General features: G+C 39.6%; 1 long non-coding RNA gene and 1 pseudogene across 1 annotated transcript in view; both read right to left on the bottom strand.

Moving 5' to 3' along the window:
* LOC122735495 overlaps window positions 1-22,984 on the bottom strand; it is a 111,380-nt gene that overhangs the window by 8,624 nt on the left and 79,772 nt on the right. Inside the window, exon 2 of the long non-coding RNA XR_006354134.1 lies at window positions 15,616-15,731. This is a non-coding gene — a long non-coding RNA (uncharacterized LOC122735495). The remainder of the gene's footprint in view (window positions 1-15,615; window positions 15,732-22,984) is intronic.
* On the bottom strand, window positions 2,403-3,938 carry LOC122735493 (annotated as a pseudogene).

Raw genomic sequence — 22,984 nt, forward strand, 5'->3', positions numbered from 1 at the left:
CCTGGATAATGGTAATAGTTAGCATTTCTATACCTCCTACTGTGTCAGTCACAGTGCTAAGTGCTTTACAAATATTATCTTATTTGATCCCACCCTGAAGGTAGGTGCTATTATTATTCCCATTTTGCAGATTTGGAAAGTGAGGCACACAGAAATTAAGTGACTTGCCCAGGGTCACACAGCTATTAAGTGTCTGAGGTTGGATTTTAACTCTATCCACTGTGCCACCTCATTGCCCCTGAAGAAGAAGATGACATTGAAGTGCAGAATCTACATTTCACATTCTGTTTCCAATTCCAATACATTTGCTGTAGAGCAAGGGTATCAAATCTCTTTACTGGTCTACAGCCTGCCATTCTCCACATGGTTTCTGGCTGCCGACACAAAGGTCCAAGCAGCTGTTGTCTCTATTACTCTTCCATTACACAGTGGGGGGAAATTGCCACCCCATCATTTTGCTTTGAGAACAGTTAGAGAAAAATTTCTTCTAAGTAGCTAATGGGAAAAGCTGCTGACAGTAGCAACTTGTTCTCTAATGCTTTGGGGGGGTGGGGAATAAAAGAAGATTCTTCTGCCATACCACCCCTCTCACCATTCAGAAGCATAAGTACCACCAGGTTATTGCAGTTGTTAGTCATGTCTGGCTCTTCACGACCCTATATGGGGGTTTTCTTGGCAGAAATACTGGAATGGTTTACCATTTCCTTCTCCTAAGGCAAACAGGGATTTAATGACTTGTCCAGGGTCACATAAATAGTGAGTGTCTGAGGTTGGATTTGAACTCAGGTCTTCCTGACTACAGATTCAGAGCTCCATCCACTGAGTCACCTACTTGCCTGAAGCACCAGGTAGTCACCAAGAAATACTTCTTGACTGATAAAATTCTTAATAAGTATTAGAAATACCAACTTGGAGTAGGTTGCCCTTGGAGATTATAGCTAGGTCCCAACAACACAAACAAGAACAATGAATTCCAATAAATGTTGGCAGTATTTGAACTAGCATTAATTGAAGTTATAATAATATATAAACTATGGTGATTGGTTCTGAGCCAATGGAAATACTCAGTATAAATTTGAATAATGCAACTACTTCACAGGACTCATTATTCTCATTAATCAGGATTTAACTATAGATTTTAAGTACCCTAAGAGTAGATACTACGTCCAGTTCCATGAGAAAAAAAAAACTAGCACAGTGCCCATCATTAATTAGGGATTTAACAAGTGGTTTTTAAATGAGCCGAATTGAGTCATAAGCATACAAGGTGTGCCTTGCTTTTTATACACACAAATATAAACATATGTCCATATGTATGTATATATATATACATATATATATACACTCTATATATGACAAGTTCATGTAAATCAATTTTTATTTATAGATGTATATCCTAAATGTAGAAAAGTAATTTGCTTTTTCAAAGAAATCCTAGAGGAAATTCTTTTATAAAGGGAATGTTGTTTTGTAAAATTCAGTTTTCATACGTAGCCCATAGACTCTGGGACTTACTTATTCTCACTCTCATTCACCCTGGCAAGTTGAATCTTTAAAACATGGTTATTCCTTTTCCTCTCAAAGTTCTAGATGTAATCATAATCCCTATGGGCTTCCCTCTAGGGTGTTCCCCTGTAATAGCAATTACCAGTTAATATTTATTCAATGTTATCTGACCAATTAACATCCATTATCTTTGGCAAAGGAGTATTTACTGACAACATATCAAAGTCCAACAGCCACCCAAAAGTAAAGCAAGCACCACCTCCTCTCTCCACACCTCATTCTCTGTGGAAAGGGAGCTCAAACTTTAAGTGCTTGCTACAAAATATCCTCCCTGGGTTCACTTTGGGGTATGGTATAGCTGAAAGATGTGTCACTATCTTACTTTCATCACATGGTATCTCAGCTTCTGGCTTAATTAACTGATGATATGGGTCAAACAGGTTGTCCTCAGGGAAGGCTCCTCAGCTGACTTGGATACAGTGGCTATGAGCAAAGTCTTGTTACCAATTCTAGATGCTGGATCTCTCATGGCTCTTCCAACCTTTCAAAGCTCATGGAGTCATAATTTTTTGTCCTGGAAACTGAAGATTAAGAAAGAAAAAATACAAAAAAGGCAAAACAGAGGTGCCATGCATTCATGGCCACAAGGCAGCTGAGTAAGAGAGAGGGCCTGAGGTTCTCAGAGGCCCATAGATGTTCCTGATTAAATCACATTCAAGGAAGAGAAATACAGAGAGAGGGAGGAGAGAAAGAGGGAGATGAAGTTCATATATTTGAACCTTTCATATGTACACACAGTTCTGGCTCAGTGGCCAATTAAAAGGCTTTTCACTGATACACAGTAAGCATACAAGAACAGTTAGAAACAGTTTGCATGCTATGAAGAAAGTGCCTTCCATCACATATTTCCAGAAGCCTAGTCACCACCAACCTTCCAGAAGACAAGAATATAGAGTATATTCTGAGGACTAGGGCCTCACTGGTCGGTACTCCCATTATACATACATGGTTTTATTTCTGCAAGTTAAATTTTATTTATTTATTATTTGTAATTAACAAAAATTGATTTTCTCACCAAACTTTTTCCTATAAATATGCAGAATAAAGTCTAATTGGATTTCATTATTCCACTTGCCCCCTGAAATCTAGTTCTATAGATAAGCAGTTGGCTACGGCTGACTATACTTGGGAAAGTTATCCAGAACAACTTTAGGCCATTACAGGATTGGTCTTCCTACATTAGAAAGATTCAAGCTTTGCTATAAATATTTAAAGGACCAATCACTACTCTCTAAGCATATTATCTTTAAGAAAATTGTGAAGAAGTGACATTTTTCCTATGTTGAGAACAAGATGCATGGAAAAAAGGAAGACTATCTACAATATCTTCTCTATACAATAGCAGTTCACCAGGGAGAGCAACTTTGCCCATGTGAAAAGGGGGCTTTAGAACCTGGTGGTAGTCAACACATTCATATCTCTTGGTTTGAAGTTGTGGGCCTATAGAAGTTATTTTTTCCCTTTTCTTACTGGAAGGTCCATCTTAGGTGGCCTGAAAGCCTCTGGGTCCTCTACAGTTCTGGTGTCCTTGACCTGCATGAACTCCATTGTCGATGGCTTCTGTAGGACTGGACACTGAAACCTGAATCAGATTTCTGAAGAGTTCTGAGGAGTCCAAAAAGGCTTCATTTTACAGATGAGGTTCTGTTCCTGTCTCTACTTCCAGAATCCATGCAGCAGACATCTGCAGACATCTGCCAGGTAAGGAAGGAGAAGTAAATTAGCCTCTGAGCTTTTGCTTAGAAGAGTAAAATATACTACTTGGAGTAGACTGGACTGAAGTAGTCTATCTTCTTTTGTCATCTGCATTTTGCAACTTTGATTTAAGAACTTCCTCTGCCAGACAATGGACCCTTGGCTTCTTCTGTGATGAGGCCTTTATGGGGTATGTATTAGGCATCTTTTACCCCCTCTCTGGCTGCTGCTCAAACTGCTACATGTTGTCATGTCTCATCTGTAACTAGAGAATTCATAACTACATGTGTATCGGGGCAGCTAGGTGGCACAGTGGATAAAGCACTGGCCCTGGATTCAGGAGTACCTGAGTTCAAATCTGGCCTCAGACACTTGCAAGTCACTTAACCCCAATTGCCTTACCGAAAAAAACAAAACAAAAAACTACATGTGTATCCTTGGCCTTCACCACTGGAACCTTGTTCATATGGTCACTGGAAGCTGAGGGGGTGGTGGTAGGAGAATACAAACTAATTTCTTTTTCTTCAGTCTTAGAAAGAGGCTTACTTCCATTCTGGGATAACCAGCTTTTCCCACAGGCCCTTACTGCAAAAAATTTTAGTATCCTGCAAGGAATCATCAAAACTGAATGCCTGATGATGTCTTCCAATTGTCAGCAACATCTTACCCAAAAGCCTACCTGCCTTGTGCTCAGTAGCAGGCATATCTGGCTGTCTGGATGACAGGAAAGACTATGATCTGGGTGTTTCTCTAGATTGAGACGTAGAACTCTGATTTCCATGGTGAAAGTCTATGGAAGTTTTGCAGAAAGAATAAAGATATCAAAAGGGAACATTCTGCAGATGACGATGAACTAACAGAGTCTTAAGCAGATATCAAGCAGAGACTCTATTGGTGCCTGGGGGTCCATGGGGAGAAGGTGGAACAGAGATTGTCCACAGCTTGGGGCTGTAGCATGGAGAGAATGCTGAGATTAACAACACTCTGGTCACCATCAATTCCTAAGCACCAAAGGCCAGGGCCAGTGGAGGCCGTGATGCAAAAAGCACCAAGGCCCAAGCAGAACTTACTGGGGAAATACAGAGGCAAGACTCATACAGTTTTCTTAACATGGGACACAATGATTTGCTTTCTTTTTGGTTTTTATGGAATGGTCAAATTCTTCCATCTCATTGTTCTCCCTGAAACAAGGTAGTTTCATCTTCACCATCGTCTCTATATTCTCACTCATCCATCTTCCCTTTCTAACCTCCTATTGCCTTAAAAACTGTAATCAAATGAACACCGCCATTGCCCCTGGAAAAGCTGTGTCAGTTGACTGCCCTATTGTTCCATTCACCATCTTTGTGAATTCCCAGACCATTACTCCCTTCTCTGGTCACCCTCTCTGACTGTATGTAACTAGAATAAAAGTATTTATGTTGTCTCTTTAACTAGAACAAAAGTATTTATGGCGACTCTTATTGTGGTGGTAGAGAATGGGAAGTTAAGAAGTTTCTAGTCTCCATTAACTGGAGAATGGATGAACAAATTATGGTATATTAATGTAATGGAATAATTTGTTATTGAGTTGTTTTTAAGTCATGTCTGACTCTTTGTGAACCAAACTGGCTTTTTTTTTTTTTTGGCAAAGATACTGAAGTGGGTTGCCATTTCCTTCTTCAGCTCATTTGACAAATGAGGAAACCGAGGCAGATAGGGTTAAGTGACTTGCCCAAGGTCGCACAGCTAATAAGTGTCTGAGGCTAGATTTGAACTCAGAAGATGAGTCTTCCTGACTCCAGGCCTCCAGGCCTAGCACTCTATTTGCTATGCCACCTAGCAGTCTGGTAGAATAATATTGAGCTATAAAAAATGATTAAAGGGACAGTTTCATAGGAGGCTGCTAGGTGGCACAGTATAGCAACCACTGGGCCTGGAGTCAGGAAGATCTTGAGTTCAAGTACAGTCTCAAACACTCTGTGACCCTGGGCAAGTCATTTAACTGGTTTGCCTCCATTTCTTCAATGGGAAAATGGAGATAATGATCACACCTACCTTTGAAGAGTTGTTGTGAGAATCAAGTGAGATATATGTGCCAGGCATTGTGCTAAGTATTTTACAAATATTAAATACTTTTTAAATGCTTATCATCATCATCATCATTATTAATGGATGCAGAGTGAACAGAACCAAGAGAATAACTTACAAACAACAACAACATTGAGAAAACGCTGAGTAAAGAAATCTGATTAAGACAATAACCAAGCAAATTTCCAGAGGACCAAACATGAATCCTTATCATAGAAAGGTGATGGGCTCAGTGTGTCGAACAAGAAATCTAATCTTTGAATGTGGCCAATGTGAGATTTGTTTGGCTTGACTATACGTCTTGGTTTGTTTTGTTTTCTGTTTTTTGGGTTTTTTTAGGGTGTTATTTTTTCATAAACACTCCAACAAGTCCCTGGAGATGCATGGAACCACCAGATAGATACCTTTAGAGATGCGGCACTTCAGTTTCACAACCTTCTACCTGACTGTGGTAATTATGGTGCTATTTATGAAATTCTGGCACATTTCCTTGGCAGTCCATATGCTGAGGTAAAGTCTAAACAGAATCTCCCCTCCCTGTTGGAAGCTCTCCCCAATTCCACGAACTATATCTCTCCTATATTAATGAAGGGTGTGCCTATTCACATCAAAGAGAGATTTGCTGGCAAAGGAGGTGTCAAGAGATGTGAGTCAGATCTGGAACAGGGCTAATATTCTTGGATCCTCGCTTAAAACAATTGTTAAAATACCAAGAATTATCAGTCATAACAACTCATACTGAGTTCTTAGGAGGAAAAGAATTAGTAAAAATTAACTTTTTTCCTTTCTCTTCCCATAGAAAGCCAATGCAAACATTTCAGACTTTTTTGTTAACTCAATTATGTCCCAGGAATTCTTTGTCTTAAAACATGTCCTTTAATTTGGAATATAGTTGTTTTAGTATAATAAGGAATCATATTTAGAATTGAAAGGGACCTTAGTTGTCATCAAATCAAAATTCCACATTTTACAGATGAGGAAAATGAGACACAAAGATACTAGGTGACATACCCAAAGTCAAACAGATTTTTTGACGGAAAATTTTACTGATAGCTTTTGTTTTTTATTATCTTCATTTCCTAATATATCCTTTTCCCTTCCTAGAAAATCAAGTAATCCCTCGTAAGAAAGAATTTTTTAAAAAAGAAAAAAAAAAGCTAATCAAAACCAAGCAATGTATCAACTGAGTCTGACAGCATATGCTATAGTTCACTACCCTACGCCACCTCTGTCAGTAAGTCAAGGAGGTACATTTTATAAGCTCTTCTCTAGGACTAAGCTTGGTCCTTATAACTACATGATATTATAAACCCAGATTCTGGGATAGGAACTCAGTATTTGACAAAAACTGCCAGGTAAACTGGAAGATAGTATGGCAGAAATTAGGCATAGACCAACAGCTTACACCTTATACTAAAATAAGGTCAAAATGGGCACATGATTTAGACATGAGGTGATACCATAGGTAAATTAGGAGAGGAAGGAATAGTCTACCTTTCAGATCTTTGGAAAGGAGAACAGTTTATGACCAAACAAGAGGTAGAGAATATTATGAAATGCAAAATGGATGATTTTGATTACATTAAATTAAAAAGGTTTTGTACAAACAGAAGCAATGCATCCATCCAAAATTAGAAGGGATGCAGAAAGCTGAGAAACAATTTTTATGGCCAGTACTTCTGATAAAGGTCTCATTTCTATCCAGTGTGCCCTGATCCCTAAGGTCTTTTCTGGTCTGACATCCTATGATCTTAGAGGTTGGTCTAACCCCATGTATTTCATACATAAGGCCCAGAGGTGTTAAGTGAACCTGCCTAAAGACACAGAGATAGCAGATCCAAATACTAGGACTAGAACCAAGTTCCCTAGCTCTCAGCAGGGAATAAGTTACAGAACATGACACATTGTTAAAACATAAAAGAAGGAAATGAGGCCAGGCATCTTTTCCAAATGAATGATGATACTTTGGAACTTATCACCAAAGCTTTTTATAAGCATAAGTTTGGAATACTTGTATTTCAATAAAATGAGAATTTAAAGGTTGTCGTGGAGGGGCAGCTAGGTAGTGCAGTAGATAGAGCACTGGCCCTGGATTCAGGAGGACTTGACTTCAAATTCGGCCTCAGACCCTTGACACTTACTAGCTGTATGACCCTGGGCAAGTCACTTAACCCCATTTGCCTCACCAAAAAAAAAAAAAGATTGTCACAGTTTCCAATCAATCAATGAACCATAAGGACAAAGCATTATTCTAGGTAGTTGGGTTGCATTCTAGTGGTCACTTTAGGTAGTAGGATGGCAAAGATAACAACAGAAGCTCTCAAGGAGCTTACAATTTACTGTGGAATAGAACATGTACATACACACACAAATATATGTGTCCTGCACCCTAGAGGGCCCCAGCAAAGGGGTCTCAGATCCCATGGACTAGGTTCACTATAGGGATGCCCTAACCTCAAAAATAGGATTCAGATTTTGGCTCTTCTCTCTCTGGGTCTGCCCTCACCCTGAAATCACTTTAGTGAAATCAGTAAAACAATGCCTCTACCATAGATACCACACAAGATCAAATAGTCTCACAGACCTGTGCATTAAAAAATACAGAAAGGGGCAGCTAGGTGGCGCAGTGGATAGAGCACTGGCCCTGGATTCAGGAGGACCTGAGTTCAAATTCGACCTCAGACACAGAACACTAGCTGTGTGACCCTGGGCAAGTCACTTAACCCCAATTGCCTCACCAAGAGAGAGAGAGAGAGAGAGAGAGAGAGAGAGAGAGAGAGAGAGAGAGAGAGAGAGAGAATACAGAAAACACAAACATATCTCCCATAAATGCCAATTCTATTCCTGCTGGATACATTTTGTGGCACTACTTGGATGGCTATTTCATACTCACCTTAAATCCGTACTATCCAAACAATTCACGAGGCTCAGATTATAACTGGCCAGCCAGTATGACTTTCTTTATTCCTTCAGCAACAGGACAGTCCTGTTAGTGCTCATCTTTTCCTCTGAGAATCATGCCATTAAATCAATATTGCTTCTTCTAGTCAGCTGATGCTCAAATCCCAGATTCGGGCATTAGGTTACCTATGAGACAACTTAGCATTCATTTCTCAGGATCCCTAGCGGCTGACTACAAGTATAGGGATGGGGTTCCATTGATTATCCTATTCCACTTAAAAAGTAATTTATCTTCGTTAGGTAGGAACATTTCTTGATTGAATGAATCAATCAGAATCGAGTGTAAAAAGGCCTTAAACATCTCAATGAATCAATTGAAGCCATTGTGAGAGATTTGGTCATACCCTGAGGAACTATCTCAGATTCTAAGGGGCAAGAAGAAGGAGTTTGTCATTCAGAGCTTTAGCCAGAAAGAACCAGCAGCCTAGAGACAACCAGGGAAAGGAAAAAAAAGATATGACAGTAGGACTGAATTATAACAGAGAAGGGAGATATTGAGGAGGGCCAATGGTCCTGTAGACATATAGGAGAAGACTCCACCTCCTTAAGGAATGAAGTCCCCGCAAAAGGTCTGTTCTTTCTCCAACTTCACCTCCTAGTTACTGTCTAACAACCTATACTATCAAGTAATTTGGTGCTTCTTGGTTACCCAATTCTGGTAACTGGATTTGGCCTCAACCACAAAAAGTCCCTAAAACAGAAAAGGACACTATTACCCCTTCACTTAAAATGAGCTAATTGGGGCAGCTAGGTGGGCAGTGGATAAAGCACCAGCCCTGGATTCAGGAGGACCCGTGTTCAAATCCAGACTCACACACTTGACACTAGCTGTGTGACCCTGGGCAAGTCATTTAACCCTTATTGCCTTGCTCCCCCCCAAAAAAAGCTAATTATTATAATGATTTTAGAATAGAAAACCAAAAAGGGTGCTGGGGGGAAGCAAACAAAAGCTGCCAAGGACTTAAAGTCCATCTCAGTCTCCTACAGCCATATGCTTATGCTTCAAACTACCATTGTTGGGTGAGAGGTAGGAGAGAGAAATCTTTACTGGAAGTTCAAGAGAAGGACCCCAAAAAGAGAACAATGGAGCCATTTCTAAAGCACCAATAGAGCCCAGAGAGGGGAGCCCTCCTGAAAAGAGTCCATTCCCAGGTCACTGTCACCAATCAGGAGTTCTTTGTGCTACTGCAGCATAAGAGGCAAATGGTTTCCTTCACCTTATAATGTATGATGAGATATAGGCTGATGAGATCTGTCCTTTGGAGCTTGTGCAAAGAGCTCAGCTTATGTATTTCCCCCATGGAATTTGGAGCATGTGTTTATTCAGTAACCAGTTCCAGTCTATTAATCACTTGATGAATATGAACTTCTTTGGTTGGCTGTGTAGCCAGTAATGGCTGGGAAGCATCCAAAAGACATCAGCGATTCAGAGTTTGGCCTTCCTCTCTTTTCATTTGTTTGGGTTTTTGAAGACTGAGTTCCCCTACTTTGCTCAGGCTGGGATTCGTGGGTCCTATCCAATTATTGATTACACAAAAGATTGGATCTGCTCCAACTGATGTGGGCCAGTTTTCCCATCTTTAGTAGCCTTGTGGCCCTCCAATTCCAGGGGCTCACCATATTGGTGCCAGACTTCATGCAGATATCTGATTAGCTTTAGCCTGACTACAACTCAATATTCCCAAACTCAATTGATTCCCCAACCTCAGCCTCCTTAGCAACAGAGATATCAGTTGTGTGCATTTTTTCTTTCATCTTTCTTTTATTGGTTGTCCTTGAAATTTCATCCTTAAATAGTCTCAGGATGTCTCTGTTTAGTTGTGTCTCTCATCAAGTTTTCTTTAACCTTGTTTTTCTTCCACTTTCCTTTCCCTTCCCTTCCCCTCCCCGCCCCCTTGCTATAGGGTGACACAATACACAATGCTGTTCCTAATCTTCCACTCTCCTCCATCCTAAAAATGAGTTTATATTTTAAACTGGGGTTGCCCAGGCTCCATTTTTTTCCCACATGGCAAGTAAATCAAGTATTTGTTGCCTGAGACAGTTTTGAAGTTTGTCTGTTCTTATTCTGATGACTAATTTGCATCAATGAAACTTTTGTATGAAAGGGTTGTCATCGTGCTAATGGGCTTTCTTTTATCCATTTCCCATTTTTCAGCATCAGTAACTTTTAAAATAGGCCAGGTTGGAGCTATTTTCATTGCACACCATTTTTTTTCTCATTTCTATTCTTTTTTTGAGCTTTATAAGAATTTATTCTTTGCTCTAACATGTCAGTTGTTTGACTGTACACAGAGAGCTAAATCAGGAATGCTTCTTACATCAATAATAAATTTTATTCTATCTGTCAAAGAACATTCTTTCTTTTTTTGTGATATTATTTAGCACTTGCCATGTCCATCACTTCATTCTTTTCTTGAAGAAGACGTATTCACAATGTTTTTGTGTGGTCTACAAGATTTTGACCTCTCTCATTCCTTAGTACTATCTCATATTTCTCCAACCTAATTTTTGGATACCTCATCTATCTCCACCTTTCCACTGAAGTCACTAAATATCAATTTATATATTTAATTTAGAGGTTCTTAGCAAGGTTTTTATAGAATTTCTTTATTACTTCATCTTCTGCAATAGATACTGACACACAAAGTTGCAATTATTTTCATAAAGAAGGGTATTTTTGTAAATACTTATTGTTGTTTAGTCATTTCAGTCATATCCAACTCTTTGTGACCCCATTTGGGGCTTTCTTGGCAAAGATACTGGAGTAGTTTGTCATTTCCCTCTCCAGTTCATTTTACAGATGAAGAAACTGAGGCAAACAGGGTTAAGTGGCTTGCCCAGGGTCATACAGCTAGTAAGTGTGTGGGACAAGATTTGAAATCAGGTCTTCCTGACTCTAGGTCCATTGCTCTATCTACTACACTACCTAGCTGCCCCAAAAATATGGATTATGAGCACTGTAATAAGAGATGACCAATTCAGTAGGTGCTCTCTCTCTTTCTCTCTGTTTGCATATATCTATCTTTCACTATCTATCTATTTGCCATAGAGGAAGGAGAGATACAAATACACATATACATGCATATATAGACATACATATGCATATATGTATATATATATATTTAATTGCATTTAATTCATGTCTGGAGAATTATGTCTAACTCTAGGCACAACATTCTATGAAGGACATCCAGATGAAAAACTTCAAGGTCACGTCACATGAGGATCTATTTTTTTTTCATTAAAAAAAGAGTTTGTTTGTTTTGAGGATCTATTTAAAGAACAGAAGCTGTTTAGCCTGAAGAAGACTCAAGGAGGGCCATAATAACTGTCAAGTAGAAGAAAGATTAGATTTGGGTTTTTTGGTCCCAGAGAGCAGAACCAAGTAGAGGTTTCCAAAAGGAAAATTTAGGCCTAATGCAAGAAAAGGCTTCCTAGCTATTAAAGCTGTTCAGAAATAGACTTTGTTGCTTCAGGTGGTTTCCAGGCAAAGTCTCGATGACCATTTGTGAGGAGTATTGTAGAAGAGACTTTGGCTGAACTAGATGACCACAGATGTAATGAAATCCTGTTATTATATTAGTTGACCCTTTGTAATTACTTATATTGTCTGAGCTCACCATTTTCTTTCCCACTTGTTGTTGTGTATCCTTCATTTTTTAAGAGGACCAATGGCATCATGGGTGATGTCTTGACTTGTGCATGAATTACATTTAAGCAAGGCAGAGTCACACAAGGCCGTCATCCTCACTCTCTTCCAGAGTCATCAAAGTAGAGTTGCAAGACAAAAGTCAGGATGACCGTCGATGGCCCAGGATATGGCGGATGACCATGGCCTCTCTGATGTCTGACCAAACTCTAAGCATTCCACAGTGCCTGCTTTAGCTGCCTTCGTGGCACAAATATTTGGCACAAATAGTTCTCATCTGTCCATTCTACCAGATGCATTTTCTACATCCTTGGGGTAGACATCCCCCTAATTCACCAAAGGATTTGAGACCTGTCAGTTACCATCAACCTGGCTTAGCCCATCTGCTGGAACAGTTTTACCAGGGTGCAGCCACAGCACACGCTACAGCTTCTTGGAGCTACAGGGGAGAGTTAGGTGTCAGGTGGACACCAAAGATGGGTGATCAGCCCTGAAAAGGACTTGGCACGCTCTCACAGCAGAGGTACTAGTCCTCTTGAACACCCCAAGTTCCCCTCTTTCCCACTACATCTTCTTTCTATATCCATACTGATAATTCCATCTTATGCATACCTGGATGATACTTTTATTTACCTGATGTCCCCTACTCCCCCCTAGATCTTGTGATTCCAGTCCAGGCCTGCCCTATGAATCTTTTTTTTTCCTAGTACAACCAATCAATATATTGAAAAAGACAAAAAACATGTACAATGTACAACACCTATGGACCTTCCACCCTTGCATAAGGATGGGTTGGGAGTACCCTCTCATATATCTTCCTTTAGATTATTGTAAGAAAACTATTAATAATAGGGTGTTTTGGGGACTCAGAGACCTCCCCCCCCCCCAACACACACACACAGGAACTCTGGCTGGTTTTGCAGGGCCACTCCAGAGTCAGGAGAATTTCAAAGGAAATGTAGAATAATCTTGCTGACTACCTATAGGAAGTTACCTCACTAAAAACCACACCTACCTGAAAGCTTTTCCCCTCAGAGGGTCTGCCCTCTGTACTCTGACCTCAGCATGTACTGCTCATGGACCACTCTCAAGTCCAATGAACCAATAGGTTTGAATGATGCTAGCCAATTAGCTTTAAGCAGTGTGTTAAGGGCTGGCTCTCATCCAGCCGCAGGAAGCTTACAGAGTTGCTCTCTCTTGGCCTGGGGAACTTAGAGGGAGCAGTTGCAGGCCACTATGGTTCCTCACTATTTCTCCTTTCTGAGCCATGTGCTCTCTATCTCTTTACTAATATTTAAAATGCTCTAATAAATGCTTAATGCCCAGTGGCCCAAACTGGTGCAGTAGCCTCTAATTTCTAAGTAACAAATATATGGTAAACCCCAGCTACGTTCCCTAAAGCTTGGGAAAATTATAGGGCAACCATAAATTTTTAATTGCCACATTTTGCTTGATCTTTATAATTTTGCAATATTCCCTTTTGATTTTTTATGCATAGTCATTTTTTCTATTTTCATTGTTGTAGCCCCTGTGTATATTGTGTTTTTGTTTCTCCCTATTTCACTCTGCGTCAATATATGTAAATCATCCCATATTTCTCTGGATTCATCATATTCATCATTTCTTATAGTACAGTCATATTCCATCACATTCACACACTATAATTTTGTTTAGCCATTCTCCAATCAATGGGGATATACTTTATTTCCAATTCTTTGCTATCATAAAAAATATGCTGATATATATTGTGTCCCATTGACTTTTTTTTTTGTGAGGCAATTGGGGTTAAGTGACTTGCCTAGGGTCACACAGCTATTAAGTGTCAAGTGTCTGAGGCCAGATTTGAACTCAGGTCTTCCTGAATCCAGGGCCGGTGCTCTATCCACTGTACCACCTAGTTGTCCCTCCCATTGACTTTCTTTTCTTTTTTCTTTCTTTCTTTCTTTTTTTTTTTAGGATATTGGGGTCAAGTGACTTGCCCAGGGTCACACAGCTAGTAAGTGTCAAGTGTCTGAGGCCGGATTTGAACTCAGGTTCTCCTGAATCCAGGGCTGGTGCTTTATCTACTGTGCCACCTAGCTGCCCACCTCCCATTGACTTTCTTTCTTTCTTTTTTTTTTTTTTTTTTTTGCAGGGCAATGGGGGTTAAGTGACTTGCTCAGGGTCACACAGCTAGTAAGTGTCAAGTGTCTGAGGCCAGATTTGAACTCAGGTACTCCTGAATCTAGGGCCAGTGCTTTATCCACAGCACCACCTAGCTGCCTCTCCCACTGACTTTCAACAAAGAGAGTCTTTTCTATTGAAGATAGCCCTGGATTAGGATGGATCCTAGAGGTCTAAATATCTCTGTTCCTCTTCCATTAATTTTTTTTTTTTGCAGGCAATGGGGGTTAAGTGACTTGCTCAGGGTCACACAGCTAGTAAGTGTCAAGTGTCTGAGGTTGGGTTTGAACTCAGGTACTGGTGAATCCAGGGCTGGTGCTTTATCCACTGCGCCACCTAGCTGCCCCCTCTTCCATTAATTTTTACTTTATTTCCAAAGTTTCTGCCCTATGAATCCTAAGAATATTCAAAACTTATGTCAAAGACTTCTCTTCCAATATCTCATCATATAGTCTTGCTCTTGTCACACAACCAAACCCTCTTCCCATTATTATACTTTAGGGCATAATAATATTTTGTGATAATAATAATAATAGATATATTCATGTAATCCCTTATAATTATAAAACGTGTAATATACCTCACTTCATTTGCTCTTCCTCACTGTGTGAGGTAGATAATATAAAATTATCCCCATTTTTTAGATTAGTAACCTAAGGCTCAGACACTGGCTTGTCCAAACCCACAAACCTAATTAATGGAAGTTAACCCAGGTCTTCTAATCCCAAGATCAGTGCTCAATCAACAATAGCATACTGGCCCTGGGAAAACCTCCTGCCCATGCTCTCTGCCCCCCTGACTCTCCACTTAACACATTCAACTCCACTTTCATCAATATTTTGGATCCGCTTGTCTTCTCATCTGTCCTTTGACTGTATTTGAGCTTTTCCACATTTTTGCTTCATTTCTACATTATCTTTATCTATGCTGCCAGGTACCGATGGAGAAAATCTTTCAACCTCACCAACCTCATACACTGTTTGCATGTTCATTCATGCTGGTGTTCACCTCTTGTAGATTCCTTTTCCATCTTACACACAGACTGTGCAAATTATTCCTCCCATGACCTTTTGGAGTCACTTCACTGTAGTGAAAGGAGTATTTGACTTAGAGTCAGAAGACCTGGTGGCAGTTAGGTGACACAGTAAATAGAGTGCTGGGCCTGGAGTCAGGAAAACCCAAGTTCAAATCCAGCCTCAGACATTTCTTAGCTGTGTGACTCTGGTCAAGTTACCTAACTCTGTTTGTTCCAGTTTCCTCATCTGTAAAATGAGCTAGAAAAGTAAACAGCAAACTACTCTAGCATCTTTGCTAAGAAAACTTCAAATGGGGACACAACTGAAATGACTCAACAACAATAACAGAAGACCTAGGTTTAAATACTGCAAGGAAGAGGCGCCATGGTGATATGACTGCTTAGAAGTCAGTATATACATATACATGTATATACATACATACAATATACATACATACCAGCATACAGGAATACACATATACATAATACTTACTTTATAATACTTTATAGGAGTCAGAAATTCTGGGTTTAAAATCCTGGCTCTTCTACCCACTAGCATTGTGATCTTAAGACATGTCAATTCACCATGAGAAACTCCAAGTTCTTCATCTGTAAAATGGGAAGAAAATAATATTTGAATTACCTTTGTCACCCTGGGACAGTCATTGCAAATGGACAATGTGTTTATCACAGAATTGAAGCCAGAAAATGAATGGACTGAATCTCAATTAGGAAGTCATGCAGTGCTTTAAAAAATGTCAAGTTGTTCTCCAGGGCATATTTTGAACACAAATTTTCTCCCAATGATGCTGTAGATCTGACAATCTTAGAACATCATAATTTTTAGGGAATACAAGTTATGGTTAACTCAGGAGGCAATGGACACAGGTGAGAGCAAGCAGGTTGAGACCTATTTTCAATAGTGATCTTTGCTCAAGATGTTGCATAAATGATGTCAGTGAGGAAATGTATATTTAGAAAAGGAAGTGGATTGATCAGGTGGTATGAGTGAGTGAAAAGCACTCCATTGGTACTCATGAAATATAATAGGAGGAAGAAAAAGTTCTCTGTAGTACATTGGGTGTCTCCTCTGTGGAGGAGTTATCAAAGAACATGGAACTTCCAGTTCCAAATATATGATCCTATAATTCTGTAGACAAAAATTAAATTGTTTGTTTGAGAAGTCATGGGTGGATTACAATTTGCATCAATGGAGGGAGTGGCCATATTGTTGAGAATGTCAATCTATTGAAGTATTAAGGTGTGCTGACCAAATACTCAGAACCTTAAGAGCTACTTAATAAATGTTTGTTAATTGAATGGATTGGAAGTCAGTCACTAATCAACAAAGGAAAGGCATTAAGCAGGAATCAGGAAAGGGTTCTCTTAGAAGATGGGATTTTAGCTGGGGTGTGACAAAAGGCAAAGGAAATGTAAGATGAGAGAGGAGGTTATTCCAGTCACAGGAAACTGCTAGTGAAAATGTCCAGAGTCAAGAGATGGAGTGTCTTATGCAAGGAACATCAAAGAGGCCAATGTCAATCAATGCATTGTTGATGGAGTTGTGAAATGATCCGACCATTCTGGAGAGCAAGTTGGAACTATGCCCAAAGGGTAGTCAAACTGTGCATATCTTTTGATCCAGCAATACCACTACCAGGCCTGTAGCCCAAAGAGATCACAAAAAAGGACAAAAGACCTACATGTAAGAAAATATTTATAGCAGCTCTTTTTGTGGTGGCAAAAAATTGGAAATTGATTGGCTTCCCCTCAATTGGGGAATGGCTGAACAAGTTGTGGTATATGAATGTAATGGAATACTATTGTGCTGTAAGAAACGATACACAAGCAGGTTTTTTTAAAACCTGGAAAGACTTACATAAACTGATACAAAATTAAATGAGCAGAGCCAGGAGAACATCATACACAGTAACAGCAACATTGTGTTATCATCAACTATGAATGACTGCTATTCTCAGCAATACAGTGACTAAGATAATTCCAAAGGACTCATGATGGAAAATGCTATACACATCCCGACAAAGAAGTGATGGAGTCTGAATGCAGATCAAAGCATACTATTTTCACTTTATTTTTTCTGAGTTTTTTTCCTGCTTCTTCTTTTACAACATGACTAATATGGAAATATGGTTTACATAATTGTACTTATATAACCTATATCAAATTGCTTATCATCCATCTTAGGGAGGGGGAAAGGAGGGAGGGAAAAAATTTAGAACTCAAAAATGTTTTTAAATGAATGTTAAAAATTGTCTTTACATGTAATTGGAAAAAAAATACTATTTAATTTTTTTTTTTAAGAGGCCAGTGCCACTGAATTAGAGAGTAGAGGGAGAGACAAGCAAGAGACAGTAAGGTGTAAGTAAAAGTAGGAGTGACCAGCTTGTGAAAATCTTTGAATGACAAAGGATTTTATATTTGATGCTGAAGTTGTGAGGGAGCCACAGGAATTTTTTGAATATCGGCAGGAGGACAGGAGGTTGGATGACATGGTAAGATCCACACTGAACCTAGTTCATTGTCCATCCGTATCATCTGTCCAAGATACATGTTCTGAAGAACCAACCAGAAGCCTGAATCCTGGGTCCAGGTCTGACCACAGGGTAACCTAGGAGGACTCAGAAGTGAAATGGCCACAAGCAACTGGGCTGGATCAGGACTGATGCTGTGACAAAGACACAGGGCGCAGGCAGGCTGGCTGAATCTAGGACTCCCCTGGTAAGTCACAGAGGAAAAATCAGGTTACAAGAACACCCAGGCTGGATCGGGGTAAAGTAGGCTCCCTGGAAGTCCCAAGACTAGTTCTGGTGCTCTTCTATCTCCCTGTTCTTTTGTGCCATTTCTTACAAATCCAGGGACTGTTGTCAGGGACAAAATGTGTCATTGTCTTTGATGTAGAAAATAGTTTGTTTGACAAATCTTTTTTCCTAGTAGGTAGAGATCATAATAGGCACATCACATGATGAATTTAATTTAATTGGTCCTGTTTGTTATAGGTATTTTCCCCCACTGCCAATGTAGTAGAGCTTCTATTTAGACCAATATGGTATTATTAGTACTCTCAAATGTCTAATTTCTCCACTGATTCTCAACCAAAGTCAGTCGATAAACATTTATTTAGTATCTACTATGTACCAGGCACTGTGCTAAGCTATGGGGTACAGAGAAAGATAAAAGACAGTTCCTGCTCTCTGCCTCAGTGGCTCCCTATCATCTCCAGTTCCGAATAGAAAATCCTGTTTGGTGTTCAAAGCTATTTATAACCTAATCCCATCTACCACCTCCCCATAAAATTACAGTTTTCTTGCACTTCACACCCTCTCACCATCCTTATTTATTTTTTGATTCAGTGACACCAGCCTCTGCTGTTCTTTGCATAAGAAACTCTCCAGACTCCAGACATTTCCATTGGCGGTCCCCCATGCATGGAACGCTCTCTCTCCCCTCATCTTCTATCACTGCTTTGTGGATGAGTTCCAAATATCTTTCAAACCTATGTCATAAAATTACAGAATCTTACTCTTTGTAATAATCCAAACTGTACTTTGTGGAACTATATTTAAAACTTTTTTTTAAATTTCAAATGAAAATATTAAGAAATACATTTCTCAGGTCTGAAACCTTTTCAGACCTACTTTAAGGATGGAAATTTTGGTAGTACTTAATCAAACTTCTTAGGAAACAAAACCTTCTATTAAATCCCTTTCTCCTCTCTCTTAGGCCTAAACCCTTTATTTGAGAAAAAAGTATAAAAGGTTAAGAAGGAAAGTTTAGGTTCAGGAAAATGGGTATTGTTTGTCCCTCATTCTTGAAGAGGACCATGACATCAGGGTGATGTCATGACTTGCACTCAATGGTATTTAAGTGAGGGAGGGCTGTGCAAGGTCACCAACCTCACTGTCTCCTCCAGAGCCATCTGGGGCCAGTGGCAAGATATACATCAGGATGACTGGAGATGGCCCTGGATGTTTAAGGCACTTGGGGTTAAGTGATTTGATCAAGGCCTCACAACTAGTAAGCGACATTTTTACTCAGGTCTTCTCAACTTTAGGGCCAGTACTCTTATTCACTGAGCCACCTAGCTGTGATAAAGACCTAGAAGGAATAATACCTCTAAACTAGTGAAGGTCATTGGCTGTTCCTCACCCTCTGAAGTGGTTAAAGATACATCTAAAAGCAGATCCCTCTAACCCCAGTTCCAAAAAGGATTAGGGTCTAGCTCAAAGGGAGTAGGTCTCCATTTACTTCTCATCACCAGTGACCAACAGGTAGGAAGGTTCCCCTCTCCACCCTCAGTCCTTGAAGGGTGGGGTTAAGAGGGATGTGACTGAAAGATTAAGTGACTATTTGTGTTCTATTTGATGAAGCAGAATGTTTACTTTCAGCTGTGTAACTAGGTTTTATCATTCTGAAATTCTGCTAGATTTTCAAAAATCAGTTATTAAGCATCTATTAAGCAGTTACTATGTGCCAGGGACTGTGCTAAATGCAATGGGAATTCAGAGAAAAACCATCCCTGCTCTCATCGTCTAATAGGAGTGAGAACAAGCAAAAAACTATATGCCTCCAGTGTAAGGTACCATTTTTCTTCCATAACTGAAAAAGTAATATCATCTACAATAGAAATTCCCAACATATTTTTTTTGTTCCTCAAACCAGCAACAAAAATGTTTTGTGAACCTCCAGGGTAATTTAATATATTATTCATATTTTGTTCTTATTTACTACTTAAGGCTTCATTGAAGGATTTTTAGTGTGAACCCTGTGAACGGTAGTATGGAATCTTCAAAAACTACCAAATGGGAACCACTATTCTACATCATACCTGATGAGTGATCACCTAGGCTTTCCTCCAAGGCCTCCAATTAGGATGCATTCTCTTCCTCAAGGCTGTCCATCCCAATCTGGGAAAACTCTCATTGTTAACAAGTTTTCCCATACCTCAGCAGTTTCTACCCAAAGCACCTAGCTCTGTCCTTTGTGGCCCACTAGAATAAATCTAATTCCTTTCCCAATGGACAACCCTTTAAATACTAGAACATAGCTAGAAACTAGAATATAATGCCCTTAAATCTTCTGTTCTCTAAGCAAAACAACTCCCATTCTGTAAACCAACCCCCATGTAGCATGGACTCAAGATCCTTCACCAGTTGTCCTTCTCTGGACACTTTTATTCATGGTAATCAGAAAATAGCACAAAACTCCTGATAAATTCTGACAAGAGCAGAAGACAATGGGACAATCACCTCTCTAATGCAGGTATACACTCTGTTCTCCTCACAAAGCCTAAGATTATAATAGCTTTCCAAATGAATTTTGTTATTATTTTATCAAGTATCCCCTTGGGAATTTGACTGGTATAGCATTAGAAATGCAAATTACCTTTGGTAGTGTTGTCATTTTTATTAACTTGGTACAGCCAATCTATGGGTACTGAACATTCCTCCAGCTAATTAAGTTGTTCTTTATTTTATTAAGGAACTCTTTGTAATTGAATCCATTACAAGTCTTGTGTTTTGATAAGTGAATCCCCAGATACTTTATGCATTTTGTAGTTGTTTGGAATGTGATTTCCATTTCTATTATTGTTTCCTGATATTCTATAGAAATCCTGTGTCATTTAATAGCTTTCAATCATATTGTTATGCATATTAAGCTTCAAGTCCAGTAAAGCCTCCAGATCTTTTTCAGATGAATTGCTCACTCATCCAACCCCTACAGATGAGAAAACTTGTCAAGTTGATTTTTGTATTTATACCTGTTCAATTTCATTTTATTAGATTTGGCTCAGTAGTCAAGACCAAGGGTCAAGCAAACAGTGGCCTAAGAGCCCCTACACCCAGTTTTTTTGTTTTTGTTTTTGTTTTGCTTATGACCCTGAAGTCAATGGACTGAGAAGGCTTTTACTTTTTAAATTATCATTTTATTATATTTAAAAATGAATAACCCATCCTTAGCTCATTGGCCTCCTGTGTAATTTGCTGATCCCTGGTCTTGCTTATATATAATAACCATTCCTAGCTGGAAGACCTGCAACACCAAACCAGGTAGTGGACTGTATTTGGCCTGCAGGCTGTAATTTGCTGATCTTTAGATCTTTTTGGATCCCATCTCTTGTCATCCAGTGTGTTAGATATCCCACCCAAATTTATGCTATTTGAGAATCCAAATCATTGAAAAATGTTAAATGGGGCCAAACAGAGAATCCTGGGGCAGGCCACTGGAAATGAGGATTTTTTCAAATTGACATCAGTGACTACTCTTTGGGGTCCACGCCACATCTCCCCGTCTTGTCCAGGAATTGAACAGCAGGAAAGAGTCTTAGCAAAAGCTTGCCAAAATCTCATACTGGGCAGATTTTTCACTTAATCTCTTTAAGTCTCAGTTTCATCAAACATAAAATGGACACAACAATCACGCCTACCTCACAGTCTGTCTAAGGGATCAAGTTAAGGTCATGTATGTAAGGCACTTTGTAAACTTGAGAAACAAAACTATAGAAATGTTGGTTATTATTATGTTACAACACATGGAGTTAATTCATTTTACAATAATTTTTGAAAGTCAGAGGAAAGTGGAAGAATCAGACAACTCCCAGATCAATGCAGCCAGGTGAGAAATGAGATGTTCTGGGGGAGGGGATCCTTCCTTCTTTCTTTTTTTATTTTTTTATTTTTTATTTTTTTAGTGAGGCAATTGGGATTAAGTGACTTGCCAGTAAACACAGCCAGTAAGTGTTAAGTGTCTGAGGCTGGATTTGAACTCAGGTCCTCCTGACTCCAGGGCCGATGCTCTATCCACTGCGCCACCTAGCTGTCCCGGGGGTCCCTCCTTAAATAGAGGTTTTGGAGTTTATGGCTCCATACTCCAATCAGAGGGAGAGAAGGTAGTGATGAGGTGGATTCCCAAGGCTAACAAGATCTTATCCAATGAGGCTTTTTCCAATTGACCTTAAATGAGTTTTATTTTAAAGAAAATAAAGGTGAGCTACATTTAGACCTTTCTCCAACCTACCAATTTATTCATCCTGTCCAAAAAAAGCAAATGAGGTTATGCTGGCATAGCTTTTTTCTAGATGAAGCCATGCTAACTTTGGGAGCCAATCTACTTTTCTAGGTATTCCATAATTACTTCTATTATAATGTAATACATTTTAGATTTTTGCCAAAATTGAAGTCAGCCTCACTAGCCTATAGCTTACCAACTCTATTCTGTGTTTCTGTATGTGTGTGTGTGTGTGTGTGTGTGTGTGTGTGTGAGAGAGAGAGAGAGAGAGAGAGAGAGAGGTGGGGGGTGCGGGTTATGTTGGGAGGCAGTCATAGCCCACAATCCTTTCGTGAAAGAGGCTGGATGACATAACAGAAGCACCCTGCTCCCTAATCGGGAGCATGCACCAGGTACTTTGCAGATGCCATCCCCACACAGACTATGAAGCATGAATATATATTCTATAATTGGCCCCAGTCCACTAACCACATGATAAAAAAACAAAACAAAACAACAAACACCTTCTACTGGCCATGGAGCAAGAACTGGGGATCATTTAAAAGGCAGCCAGGCCTTGCTCTTGCCCTAGCTTTTTCCTGTCTAGCTTTTTTGTGAGCTGCTTTACTACCTTCCACCTCTCCTTTTCCCTTTCTTCCAGTGCATTCTTCTTACCCCTTAACTTTATTTTAAAGATGCCATCATAGGGGGCAGCTAGGCAGCTAGTTGGCACAGTGGATAAAGTACCAGCCCTGGATTCAGGAGGACCTGAGTTCAAATTCAGCCTCAGACACTTGACACTTACTAGCTGTGTGACCCTGGGCAAGTTAGTTAACCCTCATTGCCCCACAAGAAAA

This window comes from Dromiciops gliroides, chromosome 1, assembly GCF_019393635.1.
Source record: "Dromiciops gliroides isolate mDroGli1 chromosome 1, mDroGli1.pri, whole genome shotgun sequence".
Lineage (NCBI taxonomy): Eukaryota > Metazoa > Chordata > Mammalia > Microbiotheria > Microbiotheriidae > Dromiciops > Dromiciops gliroides.